An 18,743-nucleotide genomic window follows, 5' to 3' on the forward strand; every position below is an offset into this window, starting at 1 on the left:
TGGATTTGTTAAGAGAAAGTCACGCCTCACAAATTTGACTGGATACTATGATGTGGTTACAAAGGAACTGGATGCAAAAAATTATTTTGATATCATATACTTGAATTTCAGGAAAGCTTTTGACACCTATTAAGCATGGAAGACTACTGTACAAATTGGAGCAGTATGTCATTAAGGATAAGTTGCTACAATGGATAAAATTGTGGTTGAGTGATAATCAATGGACGCTGCTCTTCGTGGAGTCACCCAGGATTTGGTGTTGGGCCCACTGTTGTTTTCTATATTTATCAATGATATTGATGAAGGTATATCAGCCTTAATGCTGAAGTTTTCAGATGATACTAAGGTTGGCAGGGTTGTTAATGACAGTAGCTACTGCAACAGGATCTAGAAAATTTGGGCAGATGGGCTGAGAAGCGGCAACTGAAGTTTAACATTGACAAATGCAAAGTACTGCATATAAGGAGGATGCTCTGGGTGTGGAAGAGAACAGTCGGTGGATTTTTGGCTGCTGTAAAGGGATAAGTATTTTTAATTTTTACCGTAGTCTTCATTAATTAACATACTACATTGTGTTTTACAGAGATATTAAATAGGCTTAATAGCATTCGTTAGCTTCTTAATTTTGAATTTAACTAGAGATTTTTGGAAGTTACAACTCACGGTGTTGGCGCCAATACTGTTGAACTAGCCGCCATATTTTAGTCGATAAGAAATAGCGTAACGTATATATATCTTGAACTGATAGCGTAACGTATATATATCTTGAACTGATAGCGTAAGGTATAACGTAAAACTGGATAGTGTGATACGAAACACTATATTAGGAATCTGTTAGCTTATTATAGTATTATCAATTAATCAAAAATATTATTAATCTTATTAAATTTCATTGTTAATTAAATTGTATTTAAACGGAAATCATGACCTAGACTAGAGCTGTGACGCAAAGATTACAGATTGGCGAGAGTCTGTGACTCAGGGAAGAAACGAAGGGGGCCATTCTCCAATGCATCACAGTCTCAAAAAAATGTGCGAAATGTGAACTGTTTGTTGCTCTTTCTAAAACCGGACATGATCTATATAAGGAGGATGGATGCCTTTGTGTGTGCTAGGTGTCTAGAGTGTCAAGAAATTAGGCACCAACTCAGCTTTCTGATGGGCATCTATGAGAGCTTGAGATGTAAGGTAAATGCCCTCAAAGAAATTAATATGAGGGGCCCATGAAGCTCTCAGCTGCCCAGCTCAATGGCAGAGCTCACCCCTGAGCATCAGGCAACACAGAGGTACTCTCCAAGGCAGAATGCACTGGTCCCACAGGAACTAGTTATTGGTGGTGACTCTATTGTCAGGGAGACGGGGAATATACTATGCAAGAAGGATAGGTGGAACAGGACCTGGGTATGTCTGCCAGGGCCAAAAGTTGATGTAGAGCAGATATCATCTTTTAAGGGCAACAAAAGGTTGTTGTACACATTGGAACTAATGACATTAAGAGTAAGAGATCTGCAAGATTTACTCAACAAATACAGATCAATGTTGAAAAAAAGTACCGAGTTAGGGTTGAATGTGAAAGTGTCTGCAATTCTGCCCAGACATGACAGGAGGGAGTATATGATGAGAGCCTTGATGATTAATTCGACCTTGAAGAGATTGTGCAAGGTTCAAGGGATAAAATTTTTTCATCCTGGTATGAGCTTGTTGACAGGAGAGACTGCTTCTACAGGGATGGGGGTATACTTAAATAGAAATGGTGCAAGGATATTTGGTGATGCTATTGAGGCAGTGTTAGGTGGGTCGAAAAACTGCTAGCTTGGGGTGGGGGGGATACACAGACTAAGAGGTTAATAGTGGCTGCAGGCAGAGGTGAAAGTGATTCTTGCACTGCTTCTATTAAACTGAGCAACGGCCTGGAAAGCAAGGTAATGGAGATTCCAGGACTGTTGGGAGTCATAGTGGAACAAGTAAATACTCAGGCTGTGTTAGGGTGACTAAGAGTAGAAACAGGTGCATTTACACAGGGCCGGTTCTGGTAGGTGTGCAGTGCGTGCAGGTGGCCAAATCCCTAGGGCGGCCGATAGTGCACTTTAAAGAATAAAATTAAAATGTAATTTAATATCATTTTAATATAGTGGTCGGTGATGAAATAGCGAACGTGGCATTGTTAATAAATAATATTGTATTCTCTAAAGGCCCATTTACAATGAAAATTAAACATAAAAATAACATAACAAACATTACAGTAAAATTAAGAAGTCATACCAGCATTCACAGTGGGAACATAAACATGATCGTAAACATATTTGGTAACCATGGAAACACATGCTCTTCTTTCATACTTCAAAAAATTGATGTTTGCATGATATAGCTGTTCAGTTTATGGTTATAAATAACACCGAAGCATACATGTTATGTGTTTTGCATCAGGAAACTTAGAAGTGCAAGCACAGGCAATGGTGGGTTCTCCGTTGAACCAGAGGATTCAACAATGGGACTTCCATAACCTCTACGACTGTGTCTTGTTTTAAACCACATAAACAAAATCATAAAAGCTTGGAGTTTGCAAACTTTCATGTTAACGTAATTCATTGTGAATGGTTTCATTAAATAACATAGGTACATGGTTTTATGCTTATGTTATGTTTAATTTTCATTGTGAATGGGCCTTTATTCCCGTACCGTTAATCTTAAAGCGATTACATCATTGTTTTAATTGATGACGGAAAATAAAATAAAGAGAGAAATGCACACGAACATTATTAATTTAAATATTCACCCAACAATCAATTCTCTTGTCGACCGTTTTCAAAATTTTCACAGCAAAAAATTTGTTACTACCGAGGGAGCATTGATAGGGGCGGACAAATATCGTTATTATCGATCCGCATTGATAGGGGCGGCTAAATATCTTTAGCACGTAGGCGACTAACAGTCCAAAACCGGCCCTGCATGTACACCAATGCAAGGAGTATAGTTAATAAATTTGATGAGCTTGAAGTGCTAGTGAAGACATCAAAGGCAGATATTGTTGGGATATCAGAGACGTGGTGTCACACAGATATAAGCAGTGCAGAATTGGAATTTGGGGAGTACAATATGTACAGAAAGGGAGGAGGGGGTTATGCTGTTAGTTAAGAAACACAAAATCTAAGGAAGTGCATCAAGTTGATGTTGGGGAAAATGCAATGTTCAGTCTGTTTGCTGTGACACAAGCACTGGGAAATGAAATTTGAGAGCAGGTGTGTGTTATAGGCCTAATGAATATGATTAGTATAGTGAGCAATTGTGCAGAGAAACAGAGTGGGCCAATAAATCAGAATGTCTTATAATGGGGGATTTTAACTTTCCAGATATTGACTGGAACTTGGTTGGTCACTCGCACACTAGCAGGACTTTTGTGAATTTATTGGATGAATTGTTTTCTACAACACATTCAAGAGGCAACCAGAGGGAGTAATACTCTTGATCTGATTATCGGCCACGATTATTCATGCATTAAGAAATTGCAGATAAAGGAACCACTGGATGATAATGATCACAATGCACCAATGTGGAAATTACTTAAAGATGTAACTATCATCAAGGGAAGGGCTTTTGCTTTCATAGAAGTAACTCCATGGGTAGAAGTAACCCTAGAGAAACATACCAACTATGTGGTACTACACTTAGGGTGGTAGAAAATGAAAAAGATCGGGGACTGATTGTGCAGTCATATATGAAGTTTTCTGAGTAATGCAGCAGGCTGCCAGAGCATGTAATGGGGTAGTCAATGATATGCAGGAATTTTTCTAGTAGGGAAAAGTAGGTAATTATCCCTTTGTATAAGGCAATGGTCAGGCCATGCCTTGAGTACTGCATACCGGTCTGGGGACCTCATTTTAGGAAGGATGTAGAGTTGCTTGAGCGTGTACAGAGAAGAGCAACAAGATTGGTGAGGGGGAACAGAGGGGTCCTCTTACCAAGAAAGGCTTACCAAGAAAGGAAAAATTCTGCAAATTGCAGTGGCTGGAGACTAGGCACCTGCAAAGTGATCTGATTGAGGTGTGTGAGGCCTTGAATGGGTTGAGCATGCTGATTTCTGATGGGATTCTTCCACTTGCTTAGATCACGAGCCTGAGAGGTCATAAATTCAAACTGAGGAAAGACAGTTGTGGAATAGATGTGTGGAAATTTGCCTTTAGCTAGTGAGTGGTTAATTGCTGGAACAAACTTCCATGTATTGTTGTGGAAGTTGATAGCTTAAATAAATTCAAGGAGGAACCGGACAAACTTTTAGAGGGAATAGATGTCTGAAAATTTTTTATTAATTTTTTTGGCTGATGCTACATAAGCTCATATGCTTGCTTTCTTGCATCACATGCCTCCCCTACTACTACTACATTCAAAGCCTTAAATACCTCAATTAGATTTCCTTGCAGTCTCTGAGTGCTACAAATTGCAGAACTGAAGCCTTCCTAGTAAGAGTACTCTTTTGTTCCTCTCACTAATCTCTTTGCTATTCTCCGCACCCATTCCACAGATTCATCCTTCCTAAAATGCACCCTCCCGAGCAGTATGCAGTACTCATGATGTGGTCTAACCATTGCCTTACACAAAGTGATAATCACCTACTTTTCCCTACCGAAAAAATACTTGTATATTAACTAAACCCCATTAACTGTCCTGGCAGCCTGTTTGCATTGCTCAGTGAACGTCACACATAACTGTACAATTACTCCCAAGTCTTTTTCATTCTTCACTACCTTATTAACATAACTGCTGTATCACACTGATGGTACATTAATCTGGAATTACTGACCCCCATATGATGTATCTTTTATTTGTCAAAGTGAAATTTCAATTGCTGCTTCTCAGCCAATTTGCTTAATTTGTCAAGGTCTTGTAGAAGTGGCATACCCAGATTATCATAAAGGACCCTACCAATCTTAGAATTATCTGTAACTTTAGAAATTAAGCTTGACATGGTATTATCAATTTCATTAATAAATACAGAAAACACAACAATGGGCCCAGCACTAAACCATGGGAGCTATGCTAATAACATTAGTGCAAGAAAATCAGTGCCCATTTATAACCACTCTCTGTCTTCTCCCAATCGATCAACCCCTTTATTCATAGTAGTAACATCTAAATGCAAGTTATTGCTATGGATAAAGCAGTTCCAATTTATACAGCAGTCTTTTAGGTGTAACAGTATTTAGCATTAGTAGAGACATATGATGCAAGAAAGCAAGCTTATATAGCATCGGCCAAAAAAAAAAAAAAAAAAAAAAAAACCACCCCCCAATCCACTCATCCATTCACTCCAAATGTTTGTCTAGTTCTGCCTTGAATTTAAGTTGTTGACCTCCACTACAACAGATGGAAGTTTGTTCCAACTATCAACCACCTGCTGACTAAAGGTGAATTACTGCACATCTACTCTACAATTGTCTTTCCTCAATTTAAAATATGTCCCCTCAGGTGAGTAATCTGAGCAAGAGGAAGAATTCCATTAGCATTGAACTTGCTCAAAGCATTCAAGCGCTTATACACCTTAAATGGATCATATCACAGGTGCCTATTCTCCAGAAACTGCAATTTGCAGAACTTAAGTCTTTCTTGGTAACAACCCTTTGTTCCACTCACCATTTTAGGTGTATTAAAAGCTTTCCTGAAATCCATGTATATGATGTTAAAATTATATTTTGCATCCAGTTCCTTTGTTATTACAGCATTATAGTATCCAATCATACTGGTCAGGCAAGCTTGCCCCTTAACAAATCCATGCTGTGACTGCAGTATAATAGCATTTCTGTCTAGATCAGGGGTGGGCAACAGTCGGCCCGCGGGCAACATCCGGCCCGCAACGATGTTGAATCCGGCCCCTTCGGTAAATGCATAAATATAGAAAATCCATACCTGACTACACTCACCGTAAACATTCGGCTTAATTCGGTTCAATTGGGAATCACGGCCAGTACAAGTAACCAAGTGATTCTACGCAGCATCAAAGAGTTATTTCCTAATTATTATTGTAGCATCGATCGAACGAAGTTCCTTTGGGTTTGACTTCTTATTGAAAAAAATAATATTGGTGCGAGATATTTTATGTTTTATGCCTTTTCTAATTATTACAATTTTTAATTTAATATAATTTATAGCCCATAAAATGAGCCAATTAAAAAAAAAAAGAAAAACTGATGCCGAATGCCGCATTTTCAATGATAATTGGACATTCAGATATTTTTTTAAAAATACATTAATAATTTGGTAATTCAAGTAATATAACATTTTTTAGGTTCTGATTTTTTTTATTAAATCGTTCAATCTATTCCGGCCCACATCATGATGCGAAAATTTCATTCGGCCCGCATCGTGATACGAAAATTTCATTCGGCCCGCTGACGAAAAAAGTTGCCCACCCCTGGTCTAGATGGTCCTGCATTACTTCTTTAATTAGAGATCCCTTTATTTTCTCTGGAACAGAAGTTAAGTTAACAGGTCTGTAATTACTCATATCACCTTTTGATCACTCTTTGTGAATTGGAGATACATTTGCACAGCTCCAGTCCATAGAGAACTCCCCTGAATTCAAGAATGTTCTCACAATCATGGCTAAATGTTTACTTACCTCTTTTGCTGCCTCCTTTAATATAATTCCAAAGATCTCGTCCACCTCGGGGGTCTTTTTTACATATAGCTTCAACAACTTCTGTTCCACTTTCCTCTCTCAGATAGCACAAAAATCATTTAGTTCCCTGTTAAAATTTGGCAAACTTCTCACATCTCCATTCCTAAAAAATTCCCCACGTTGAATGTAGATTCAAAATACCTATTTAGTTTGTCACCAACCTGAGCAGGATCATTAAACCATACATATATAGTGGACCAGTGTGATTCATATCCTTCCTTCTAGTGTTTACATAAGTAAAGAATTCTTTGCTGCTTTTCTTTTCACTTTTTGAGAGACTTTTCACAATCTGCCTTCTTGCCTAACCTCCTTTGTGATTTCATCGCAGACTAGTTTATATCTACTGTAGGCATCTGTATCATCTGGAAATTTATATGCATTCTAAGCATTTTTCTTCTCTGCCACAAGCCTCATCAGTTCATCTGACATCCATTTAGGACTAAGCCTTGAACAGTATCTCTTAGTAGGGATGAAAACTCCTAGTAGCTTCAAAGATTACATCCCTGAATGCTTACCATTTAAAATTTTCTGTTGTAACTTCATCAGTTGCTTGCACTGCATAGAATTTAAAACTGTCTGAAACTACTCTAGTCACCTTTACTAAAGTAAAAGCCCTTTCCCAGGACTTTGACAGCAGTTATACCTTTAAGTAAATCAAACATCGATAGACTGTGATCACTGGTAATCAATGGACACTGCTCATCGTGGACTAATGTTATTAGTGGAGTCCCTCAGGGCTCAGTGTTGGGTCCATTATTGTTTTCTGTATTTATAAATGATATTGATGATGGTATATCAAGCTTAATGTCCAAGTTTTCAGATGATACAAAGGTTGGCAGGGTTGTCAAGGACACTACTGACGCTATGCTGCTGCAACAGGATCTGGAAAGGTTGAGCAGATGGGCTGAGAGGTGGCAAATGAAGTTTAACATTGACAAATGTAAAGTACTACACATGGGAAACAGCAACCCCAGAGCAACGTATCAACTCTGTGGTACTACACTGACAGTGGTAGAGAATGAAAGGGACTTGGGGGTGGTTGTGCAGGCAGATATGAAGTTCTCTGAGCAGTGCAGACGGGCTGCAAGAGTAGCTCATGGAGTATTGTCAATGATATACAGGAATTTTTCCAGCAGGGATAAGGAGGTGATTATTCCATTGTATAAGGCAATGGTCAGGACACACCTAGAGTACTGTATACAGGTCTGGAGGCCTCATTTCAAGAAGGATGTAGAGCTGCTGGAACAAGTACAGAGAAGGGCAACAAGATTAGTGAATGGAACAAAGGGGTGCTCTTACGAAGAAAGGCTTAGGTTTTGCAAATTACAGTGTCTGGAGACTAGGCACCAGCGAGGTGATCTGATAGAGGTGTATAAAGCCTTGAATGGTTTAAGCATGCTCAATGCTGATGGGATTCTTCCTCTAGCTCAGAAAAATCACCTAAGAGGGCATAAATTCAAATTGAGGAAAGACAGATGTAGGATAGACATGCGGAAATTTGCCTTTAGCCAGCGGGCGGTTGGTTGGTGGAACAGACTTCCATCCCTTGTGGTGGAGGTTGATAGCCTAAATAAGTTTAAGGCTCAGCTGGACAGGTATTTTGAACGAACAGAGGGGTGAAGTGGAAGTGGTTTTTTTTTTTTTTTTTTTTGGCTGATGCTGCATAAGCTTGCTTTCTTGCATCAAATGCCTCTACTAATGCTAATGCTAATGCTGTCACCTAGTGGGTGTTTACTGTAGATTCTTAATGCATTAATAGTCACTACTGAAAATCAGATTAAGAGTATTGCTGTCTCTTGTTGCCTCTTTAACATGCTGGTGGAAAAAACAGTCATCCAACAAATCAAAAGTTTAAATCCCCCATTATAAGACATTCTGATTTACTGGCCCACTCTTTCTCTATATAGTTTTTTGTTCAACCAATCACTGTCATTAGGTCTATAACATACTCCTACTCATTTTCCTAGTGCTCATGTCACACCACAGTGAACCAACATTGCACATGCCACCCACGACCACTGAAAACCAGTGGTGGCTCATGACTCTGATGTATGGGGGTGCTGCTTCTTAAAATTACATTAAATTGCCTTGGTTATAAAACATATAGACACAGAGAGTAATAATAAGCAAGTTAAAAATACTACAAAATCTTAACTGGATACTTACCATTAACCAGTAAGTATCAATTTCATGATTACTTGGATAATCATGAAATTTTATTTAAAAATAAAATCCATTCTTCTGTTTTTATTTGTTGAAAATAGATTAATAACTTTTTCATTCAATTTGGTGCACTGTTGACACTGATATAATTTACTTAATGGGAAATCAGGCAAATCTTGCAAATAACAAAAAGACACCAACATTGTGGTGACAAGCCCTTACGGTCAACGATCGAACTGGCACTGCTTGCTCCACAGTTCCTTTGACTTGTTTCGTCACCTCTAAAAAATGCATACTGGCAACCCACCGACCAGGTATTCACTCAAACTCAACCACTGGGAGAAAAATGTGGAACTGCCTAGCACACAGTTCCACCTACAGTTAAACTTCTTTTACTTCAAAGTTGAAAACAATTTCTTGTTTTTATTCATTTATTATTGAAATGATTATTGGAAATAGTTGTTATCCCATGAACCAAAGGCCTTAGACTATGGCTGGACCTGGATGGCCCGGCTCTGTTTAATACTTGTATTAAAGAAAGAAATTATTTTTTTATTTTATCTATTTATTATAATGTTTTTTTGATTATTGGAAATAGAGGATGAGTATACTATATGTGGGACCTATTAATAAAAATATTCATTGCATTGCATTGTTCTTCACAAAATTTCATATAACTCTGTTGACTGCATATTTAGATTTAAAAAGCTGGGAGTGCTGCAGTTCCGCAGTGCCTATCACTGAGCCGCCCCTGCTGAATACTCTGACTTATATTTTATATGCTTCTTAACTAAGAGTATAATCCTTCCACCCCTCCTATTCTTGTGTCATTTCTGTAAACATTGTACTCCCCATATTCAAATTCTGCACCCTCTGTGTCTAAGTGAACATGTCTCATATATCCCCACAATGTCTGCATTTGAAAACTTGACCAGTACTTCAAATTCATTAAATGAATTTATTATTAATTAGCATTAGTTTACATGCAACTGTTTACATGTATATGGGTAACTGTTTTTACTCAGTAGAAAAACAATTGCTAAAACAGTTCCTTTTGTTTTAGTTTTAGAAAACTTAACACACTCCTGAGGTATTTGCTTATTCCATGAGTACACTCAGCAGGTCTTGAATTCCCCTACACGCTGCTTTCCAGACTACTACATGTTTCAATAGCAGCAGTGCAAAAATAACTTTCATCTCTCCCTGTGGGCAATGTTAGTCTATTAATCAGTGTTAGGTGAACTACTAGCCCCAGGCTAGCAGTTCAAATACTGCCTGGATAGCATTGGAAAATATTCTTGCTTCCCTTCTATTTAAGTGTACAGGTGACCCCCGCTTAATGCTGATAATTTGTTCTGGAAAAACAGAGCACTAAGTGAATCCGTGCTAAGCGAGTGCTGCATTCCCATAAGGTAACATATGTATTTGTGAGTTGCGGTCGATGCCATAGGATATTTCCTAATCAACAATAAACAGTAGTGAAAAGATGCACAAATATCGGTCAAAATATTTAATATTCAAATATTTGTACATATAAAATATTCTGCATTACATACATATATAATTATCTGGTTAAACTTAATTAAACTTAAAATTCCAATTAAAATCATGAATTTAATTGATCTAATTTGATTTTAATTGATTTAATTTAATTGATGAATTTAATCATGAAAAATGTGTGGATTTTGGGTTGAACTTTGGCCCTCTTCCAAATAAACTAAAAGGGGTATTAATTTTAAATCCTCTGCAGTGTTACCACCCAACAATAAAGTCAACCGATCCTTCGCTGCTTTGAAACCTGGCATGTTTTTTTCTTCTTTCAATATGAAACTTCTTTTAGGCATTCGGTTTTCCATAAAAGTCCTGCTTCATCTATGTTAAAAACTTGAGAAGTATAACACATAATACCCCTCTTCAATAATTTTAAGTTCTTTTTTGAAAGTTTTAAGTTACTGAAATTGAAATCCATGGATTACATTGGTCAGGGTAGATGCTGGAAGTCTTCCACACATATTTGGTGTGGTGGTTGCATTGTCATATTGAAAATATCCCTGCTCATACGGGTAAACATATAACATTTTTTAGGTGAGTTTTCTTCAGATCATCATATTGGCTAATCTCTCTCTCTCTCAGATATTTAACTTAACTGGATTCTGCATTGGATATTATCTTCAATAAAATTAGTTAAAGTCTTTCCATTTCAATCCTAATAGTCGGCGAAGCTGTAGTTGCTTGCAGTGGAACAGCTATCTTTCCCGCTGCTAAAATTAATTCTTTATTTTTTTATAATTGTGCTTACAGTTAAACTTGCGAGTCCTAAATTATGGCACACATCCACTTGTCGTTGACCTGAATCGATTCCCTTCGAAACGTCTAATTTAATTTTCAAATTCAGTCTTTTTCTTACATTTATAGTCTTGTACTGCGCCCAGACGTTGTTGCATTTTCATTCCTGTTGGTCATTATTAGCTCTTCGAAAATGTAACTGCATTGGTTGCATTAATTATGATACAATGTTCGAGTAAACTGTCTGTTAAGCACGATGTCTAATACTGTACTGAGTGATGACCAGACTACGGATAAATGCATATAACGCAAATATTACAAGCAATATACTTGATCGTTTTTTAAAATGTTGATCTAGGAACTACGTAACAAGTCACTGTACTGCAATTAAATTAGCGTGCGAGAAAATTTCACTGAGCGTGGGAAATGTTTTAATGCTGTTTTGCTATTCATTTTCAAGCTATCGACTCCATCAAATGAAACGATTTCGTTAAATATGCCAAAAATGCAATCTGTAAAAGAGCGTTATAGTCAGATATGGGTTATAATATAAGAACAGCGTTATAGCGAATCAGCGTAAAGCGAACCGCATTATAACGGAGGCCTGCTGTATTCCATCCCTGAAAACCATTCTCCTATTAACAAGCACACGCCACACTGAGAAAAATTTTATCCCATGGGCTTCGCATAGTCACACCTGGGACAAATTGATTGCCAAGGCTCTCACATGCTTGCAAATATCTGATAATATCATATTTACTGCCACTTGAAATTGAAAAATGACATCTATATATGGCACACAAGTATTAACTTTTTCAGATTTTATAAATACAGTAGAACTTCGATTGTCCATCAGGATACAAGACCAAGACCATGATGGATAATCGAATAGACAGATGATAGAATATGTACATTAAAAATGTTATACATACAATAGACTGGGTCATCTAACTTGTTTATTTTATTAAATAATACATAACACAATGAAATTTAATTAAACTTTAATTATTATTTATGTGTTACCAGGTCATCAAAAAATCATAGTACAGATTTCTACATACATACCCATTTTTAATATTTTGGCTTAATATTCTGTCTAGTAATGTCATAAAAAAATTTAAAATAAAACAATATTACATAATTAAATTTCTTTTCTAAAAAAGTCAGTCAATTTCTTTTGTTTCATTATCCCTAGAGCCAATGTTATGAATTTTATGCAAAAGTAACACTTGCGTAACATCTGCATCTGCTTCTCCTTGTACCTCGAACCACTCAATGCATTTTGACAACATAGTTTCAGCTTCACAGTGGCAAATTATGTTTGTTGTTAAATCAGCAGCAGCTTTTTCTTCTTCTTCAGTTTCAGAATCATCTGAAATTTTCACTCTTTGCACAATTTCATTGTTGTCTAAAATTTCGCATCCGACATCCATTTTGTCCATATCCATCCAATCATTTACTTCCTCCATCAAAATATTTTTAAAACCAGGAACATTCAAACATAACTGCAAAATTTCAGTTTCTCTTGGAATGGTTTCTGTATCACTTGAATATATTTCTGGCCACAACTTATTCCCAGCTTCTTCGTATTATTTGAACTGAAACATCATTCCAAGCATCGGCGACATTGAAAATTGCATCTTTTATAGTGTAGCTTTTCCAAAACTCTATCACATCTAATTTATTTTCTGATAAAACAAGTTTTTGAATGAACATTTTGAAATAACAACGTTTCATACTCTCAATCACGCCTTGGTCCATTGGCTGAATGAGAGATGTCGTGTTTGCTGGCAGAAAGTGGCATGATATTTTGCCATCATCGCTTTTAAAATCACATACGTGTATGGGATGAGTAGGTACATTGTCCATCAGTAGCATTGCATATTGTGGTAAACCTTTTGTTGCAAAATATGATCTTACACATGGTACAAATATTTTATGAAACCAATCATGAAATATATCTTGGCTCATCCACATGTTGTTTTCTGAGAAATATTTAACTGCAAAGCATTTAAATTAATATTTTTAAATGGTCTAGGCCAGGCTTGTCCAACCAGCGGACCATGGGCCGCATGCAGCCCAGGATGGCTATGAATGCGGCCCAACAAAAAATTGTAAACTTACAAACTTTATTAGATTGCGACTAAAAATACCATTAATAATATACTACAAATACAATTTTAACATGCTATTAATTTATAAGCGATGAATTTTTGAATTTAACACATTCTTTAGCAATGAGATTCATAAAATCATTCTCAAATAATTGTATTTATTCAAAATTGCCGCCCATGCGAGTAGTTACTTCTCGACATAATAACTGGTGAGCTAGCGCTCTTGCTTCCTACTTTTACCACACAATAGATGTCTCTCTATGTGCGCCATAGGTATGCTGGTAAGGCTTTCAATGTGCAATTGTAAACAGTCGAGTTGACACCGAAGAAAGGTGCAGACGTTACGTGTGTTTGTGGCGATCTGGCGAGTAAAACGCAGTGATTATTGATAATATTTCTTCCTACCTACCTTTGTAAACGACAGACATTTTTGGTTATTTAGAAGCCATGTAAGTATTTTTATTTGATTATTAAACCTTGCTTTCTAATTTTCAATCTATTTTTTTTTTAAATTCCAGCATGGCTTCCACAACATCTCAAAAGAAAACTGAACCAAAATAAAAGAAAAATTATAGAAGGAAGATTGTTCGACGAAAAGTGGACAGATGACTACATTTTTGTCGAGGCAAATACTAAGGCAATCTGCTTAATTTGTAGGGAATTTGTGCCAGTTTTCAAAGACTACAATTTGAAAAGGCATTACATGCAAAAACATGCTGTGAAATTTAGTGCGTATCAAGGAATGTGTCGTAAAGACAAAATAGCGGAACTGAAAAAAAGTCTATCATCTCAACAAAGTTTTTTTAAAAAAATAAGTCAAACGGATTCTATTGTAAAAGCTAGTTATGTGGTTGCAAATCTGATAGCAAAAAAATCAAAACCGTATGCTGATGGTGAGTTTATTAAGCAATGTATGGAAAGCGTGGCAAATATAATTTGCCCTGATAAAAAAGGGGGATTTTTCTTAAATCAGTTTGTCTCACCAGACTATAGCCAGGCGAATTGATGAAATAGGAAAATCTATCGAAAAAGGTTTGGAGAGAGCTGCTAATTTTAAATTTTATGCTTTGGCGATAGACGAAAGTATTGATGCTACTAATAGCTCAATTGGCAATTTTTAGTAGAGGTATTGATGACGAATATAATATTACTGAAGAAATGGCTTCTTTAGTGCCATTAAAAGACATAACTAAATCAAGAGATTTATACAAAGAAGAGAAAAATACGTTAAAGCGATTTTCTTTGTCCATTGTGAACATATCTGGTATAGCTACTGATGGTGCCCTGGCGATGACTGGTAAAAGAGATGGACTTTTAATAGAAGACGATGCAATTGCCTCCCAAAATTTATGTATGATGAAATATCACTGCATAGTACACAAAGAAAATTTACGCACGAAAGCTTTAAAGATGGATAACATCATGCAGATTGTCATTAAGGCTGTAAATTTCATAAGGGCCAAGGAATTGAATCATCGTCAATTCCAGGAATTCCTTAAATTTATGGATGCTGACTATGGGGACATCATTTACTTTTCGGAAGTAAGATGGTTAAGTCGAGGTAAAATGTTGAAAAGATTTTATGATTTGCGAAATGAAATCAAGTCGTTTATGGAATCAAAAACAAAATTTGTGCCAGAACTTGACGATGAAAACTGGCTCACAGATTTGGCATTTTTAATAGACTTGACCACTCATTTAAATGAGTTAAACATGCGTCTTCAAGGTGAAAACCAACTGATCAATACAATGTTTCAAACTATAATAGCGTTCGAAATGAAACTAAAACTATGGCAAACAATTTTATGCATTTCGACACGTTGGCTAAACACAGTCCTGTGAACAACGAAAAATATGCAGCCTTGCTTTTCGATTTGATACAGGAATTTGAGAACAGGTTTCAAGATCATCCGGAAAAATCATCAATCTTTTGGTATATTTGCGACTCCATTTTCAGTCAACATAAACATATTACCTGCCAATTATCAAATGGAATGCATAGAGCTACAATCTGACATTCAACTTAAAGAAAAATTTGATCATGTCTCTTTACTGGACTTCTATAAGATATATTTTCCCAGAGAAAAATATCCCTCGCTTCACAATCATGCCTTATTAATGTCATCGCTATTTGGAAGCACCTACATTTGTGAGCAGCTATTTTCAAGGATGAAGCACACGAAGAATAAAACTAGAACCAAAATATCTGATGAGCACCTTGAGAACTTACTGAGAACTGCAACTACTTCCATCGAACCAAATTTAGTGTCTCAAAAACAATGTCAAACATCTCACTAATTTCATGTTGCTGTTTTGTCTTTTACTTTTATAATAAAAAATTCATGAATTAATGAAGTTTAAATTACTTAAATATGTTAACTATATATTCTACATTTTTTTGCTCATCAACTATCGTTAATGTATTTTATGTGTGGCCCAAAATAACTTGTCTTCTTCCAATGTGGCCCAGGGAAGCTAAAAGGTTGGACACACCTGGTCTAGGCTTTTTTGGTTTTCCTATAACAACCAAAGGCAATTTATGACTACTGCTGGCATTAGCACATACCATTATAGTGATGCAATCTTTTTGCATCTTATATCCTGGTGCCATATGTTCAGTCATTGAGACCAGTATCTTTTGAGGTAGTGCCTTCCAAAGCCAGTCTCATTGCAGTTGTATATTTGGTCTTTAACCAAATTTTGATCGGCTATTTCCTTCTGTAGTTTTTCATGATAAACAGAAGTTGCTGCACTATCTGCACTTAGTTTCTCACCCTGGATCGACAACCGTCGAATACTATGGCAAAACTTAAATTTGTCCAACCATCCGATGCGAGCCTTGAATGAAGGATCTCCACCTAGTTTTTTATTTATTTCAATGGCTTTTTCGATTATTATAAGTCCCAACAATGGAATTCCTTGGCTCAGTTTTTGAACAAACCATTGAAACATTGTAGTATCCAATTGTTCATTTTTAGCAAGCTTCGTTGTTTTACGACTTTTAACATTACCATCAGTGGTTTCCATTTTCGGCACGTGATTTTCAATTTTGTCTGCATCATGCTTTATAACATTTACCGTTGTTCTTCCTATTCTATAAACTGATGCCATACTTGTAGCACTTTCAGCTTTTCTTAGATGATTGATTATTTCAATTTTTTGTGATAATCCCAACACTACTCGCTTATGTTTCTTGGTCATTTCAATGAGTTTACTAAATAAAAATTATTAAAATATGAAACAAGAGGTTAAAGGACAACTGTATACAGTGAGTTGTAAACAAAGACTGAGTGAAACAAGGCACCAATATCACAATGCATTACAGCATAGTGGGGTTAAGTGATGGTTACAGAGACTAATGGTAAATTGGGTGATGGGCAATCGAAGTTCCACTGTAGACAGAAAATCTTACATATATGTCTTATGAAATTTTACATTATATTTTTAGCAGACTATAACAGCACATCTGAATGAAAATAAGGAAAACAAGCATAATTTTATCAAAGACTTTTTAAAAAAATCCCATTTTAATGTAGCTTTACTATTTTTTGCAAAAAGAAAAAGTCCGTTTTTGCAAAAAAGATAGGGAAACTCTTTACTAGCAATGTTGATGATCCTGCCGATTTTGGTGATAAACTTATAGGTATTTTGCATCAACATTTTAGGAAAGGGGATGCCAGAAATGTACCAAATTCAAACAGGAAGCTAAAAGATTTTGTGATAACTAAGAGGAAATTGGAAGAGAAACTGTTGAAGTTAAATGTAAAAAAGCATATGGGATCCATCCAATTATATTAAGGGAGACAGCGAAAGAGATAAGCAAACCATTAGCCATAATTATAAGGCCATCTTTGGATTCAGGAGAGATCTTTGTGTACTGGAATGTGGGAATGTATTTCCACATCTGATTCACAAAGGGCATTAAAGGTTGACATGAGTAATTACAGACCTGTTATCTTGATTTCCATTATAGGAAAAATAAGAGTTCTGGTTAAAGTAGTAATGCAGGACCATCTAAGTAATGCAGCTATACTGCAGTCACAGCATATATTTGTTAAGGGCAATTTTGTTTGATTGGATATTGTATTGCAGTAAGGAACTGGGGGCAAAAAAAATAGTTCTGACATCATAATTTATAGTTCAGACAGAAAAGCTTTTCATACCATTGCACATAAAAGACTGCTGAACAAATTAGAGCCATGGGCATTAAGGACAAGTTACAGCTTTGGATAAAGGGATGGTTGTTTTCTATATTTATTAATGATATTGATGAGGCATATGAGGCTTCATGTTTAAGCTTTCAGATGATAATACAAACGTTGGCAGGGTGGTTAATGACAGTAATCAGGGTATGCTTCTGCAACAAGATTTAGAAAAATTAGGCAGATGGCCTGAGGAAAAAACAACTGAAGTTTAACATTGACAAATACAATGAACTGTATGTGGGTAGCAGTAATCTTATGTACCACCTGTGTAGTATCGCAGTTGGAGTAGTATAGGTTTTGACAAAACTTCATGGGGTTTTGTCAATGATATACAGAAATTTTGCCAGCAGGGATAAGAATGTGATTATCCCATTGTATAAGGCAATGGTTAGGCCATATCTTGAGTATGGTGTACAGGTCTGGAGGCTCCATTTTAGGAAGGAGGTGAAACTATCAGAACCAGTGCAGAGAGAAGCAATGAGATTATTGGGAATAACAATAGGGTACACCAAGAAAGGCTTCAGTTGAAGACACAGGGAGGCAGCATTCCATTTGATGTGGAAACTACACCTCAACCCTTGCTTATGGTGGTTCATATATGGTGTTTGTTCTGATGCAAGGTGCAATATTTCAGGACTTGAAGTTGGGTGATATACCCTGTGTTACTAATGGTCCTGCCATTGTGAAGGTGAAAGCAAAGGATCTAGTTTTTTTGGAATGACTGGACTTTACCAAAATTCTGTCTACTTAACTCACAAGTGGCACCTAAATATAAGTTTTTCTTGTCTGTCATACCTAGGAGAATATCTGTGACAAGTCTCACATACCAAATACTGCCATGAAGAATGAATTTTATTCTTATAGTTTAAGTTTTACTGACCAGTGAAAAATTTTAGTGAAAAATATAACTGTGATGTATAAGTTTAAAGATGGGTGAAATCCACTCCATGTCATCATCAGCCATTTTCAATCCACTGCAGGATGAAGGCCTCTCCAGTAACTTTCCAGTTCCTTCTGTTTTGTGCAGTAGCCATCCATTTTACTACCGACAAACCCGTGAATTTCATATGTCCATCTCCATCGTTGTAGTGTATTTCAAATGAGCACATGAGCTAAGAACTTTGTTATCTGTAGTCCAACAGCCTCATACATGTACAACCTCATACCTGAAACTTTAGATAAATATTCAGGATTTTCTTAGTGCACACTTACTGTTCTTCCTTCAAAAATATAATGATATGGAAAAAAAAAATCATCCAAATTACACTCAGGGCTGCATTGTTTGTTCCAATTCTGGATTAC

At 36.4% G+C, this 18,743-nt stretch overlaps 1 protein-coding gene across 1 annotated transcript in view; it reads right to left on the bottom strand.

Annotated features, from left to right (window-relative positions):
• Theg (Testicular haploid expressed gene) overlaps positions 1–18,743 on the bottom strand; it is a 151,608-nt gene that overhangs the window by 68,711 nt on the left and 64,154 nt on the right. The gene's annotated exons all lie outside the window — the stretch shown is intronic.

Source organism: Mastigoproctus giganteus, chromosome 11 (genome assembly GCF_048544385.1).
Source record: "Mastigoproctus giganteus isolate SK-2022 chromosome 11, ASM4854438v1, whole genome shotgun sequence".
Classification (NCBI taxonomy): domain Eukaryota; kingdom Metazoa; phylum Arthropoda; class Arachnida; order Uropygi; family Thelyphonidae; genus Mastigoproctus; species Mastigoproctus giganteus.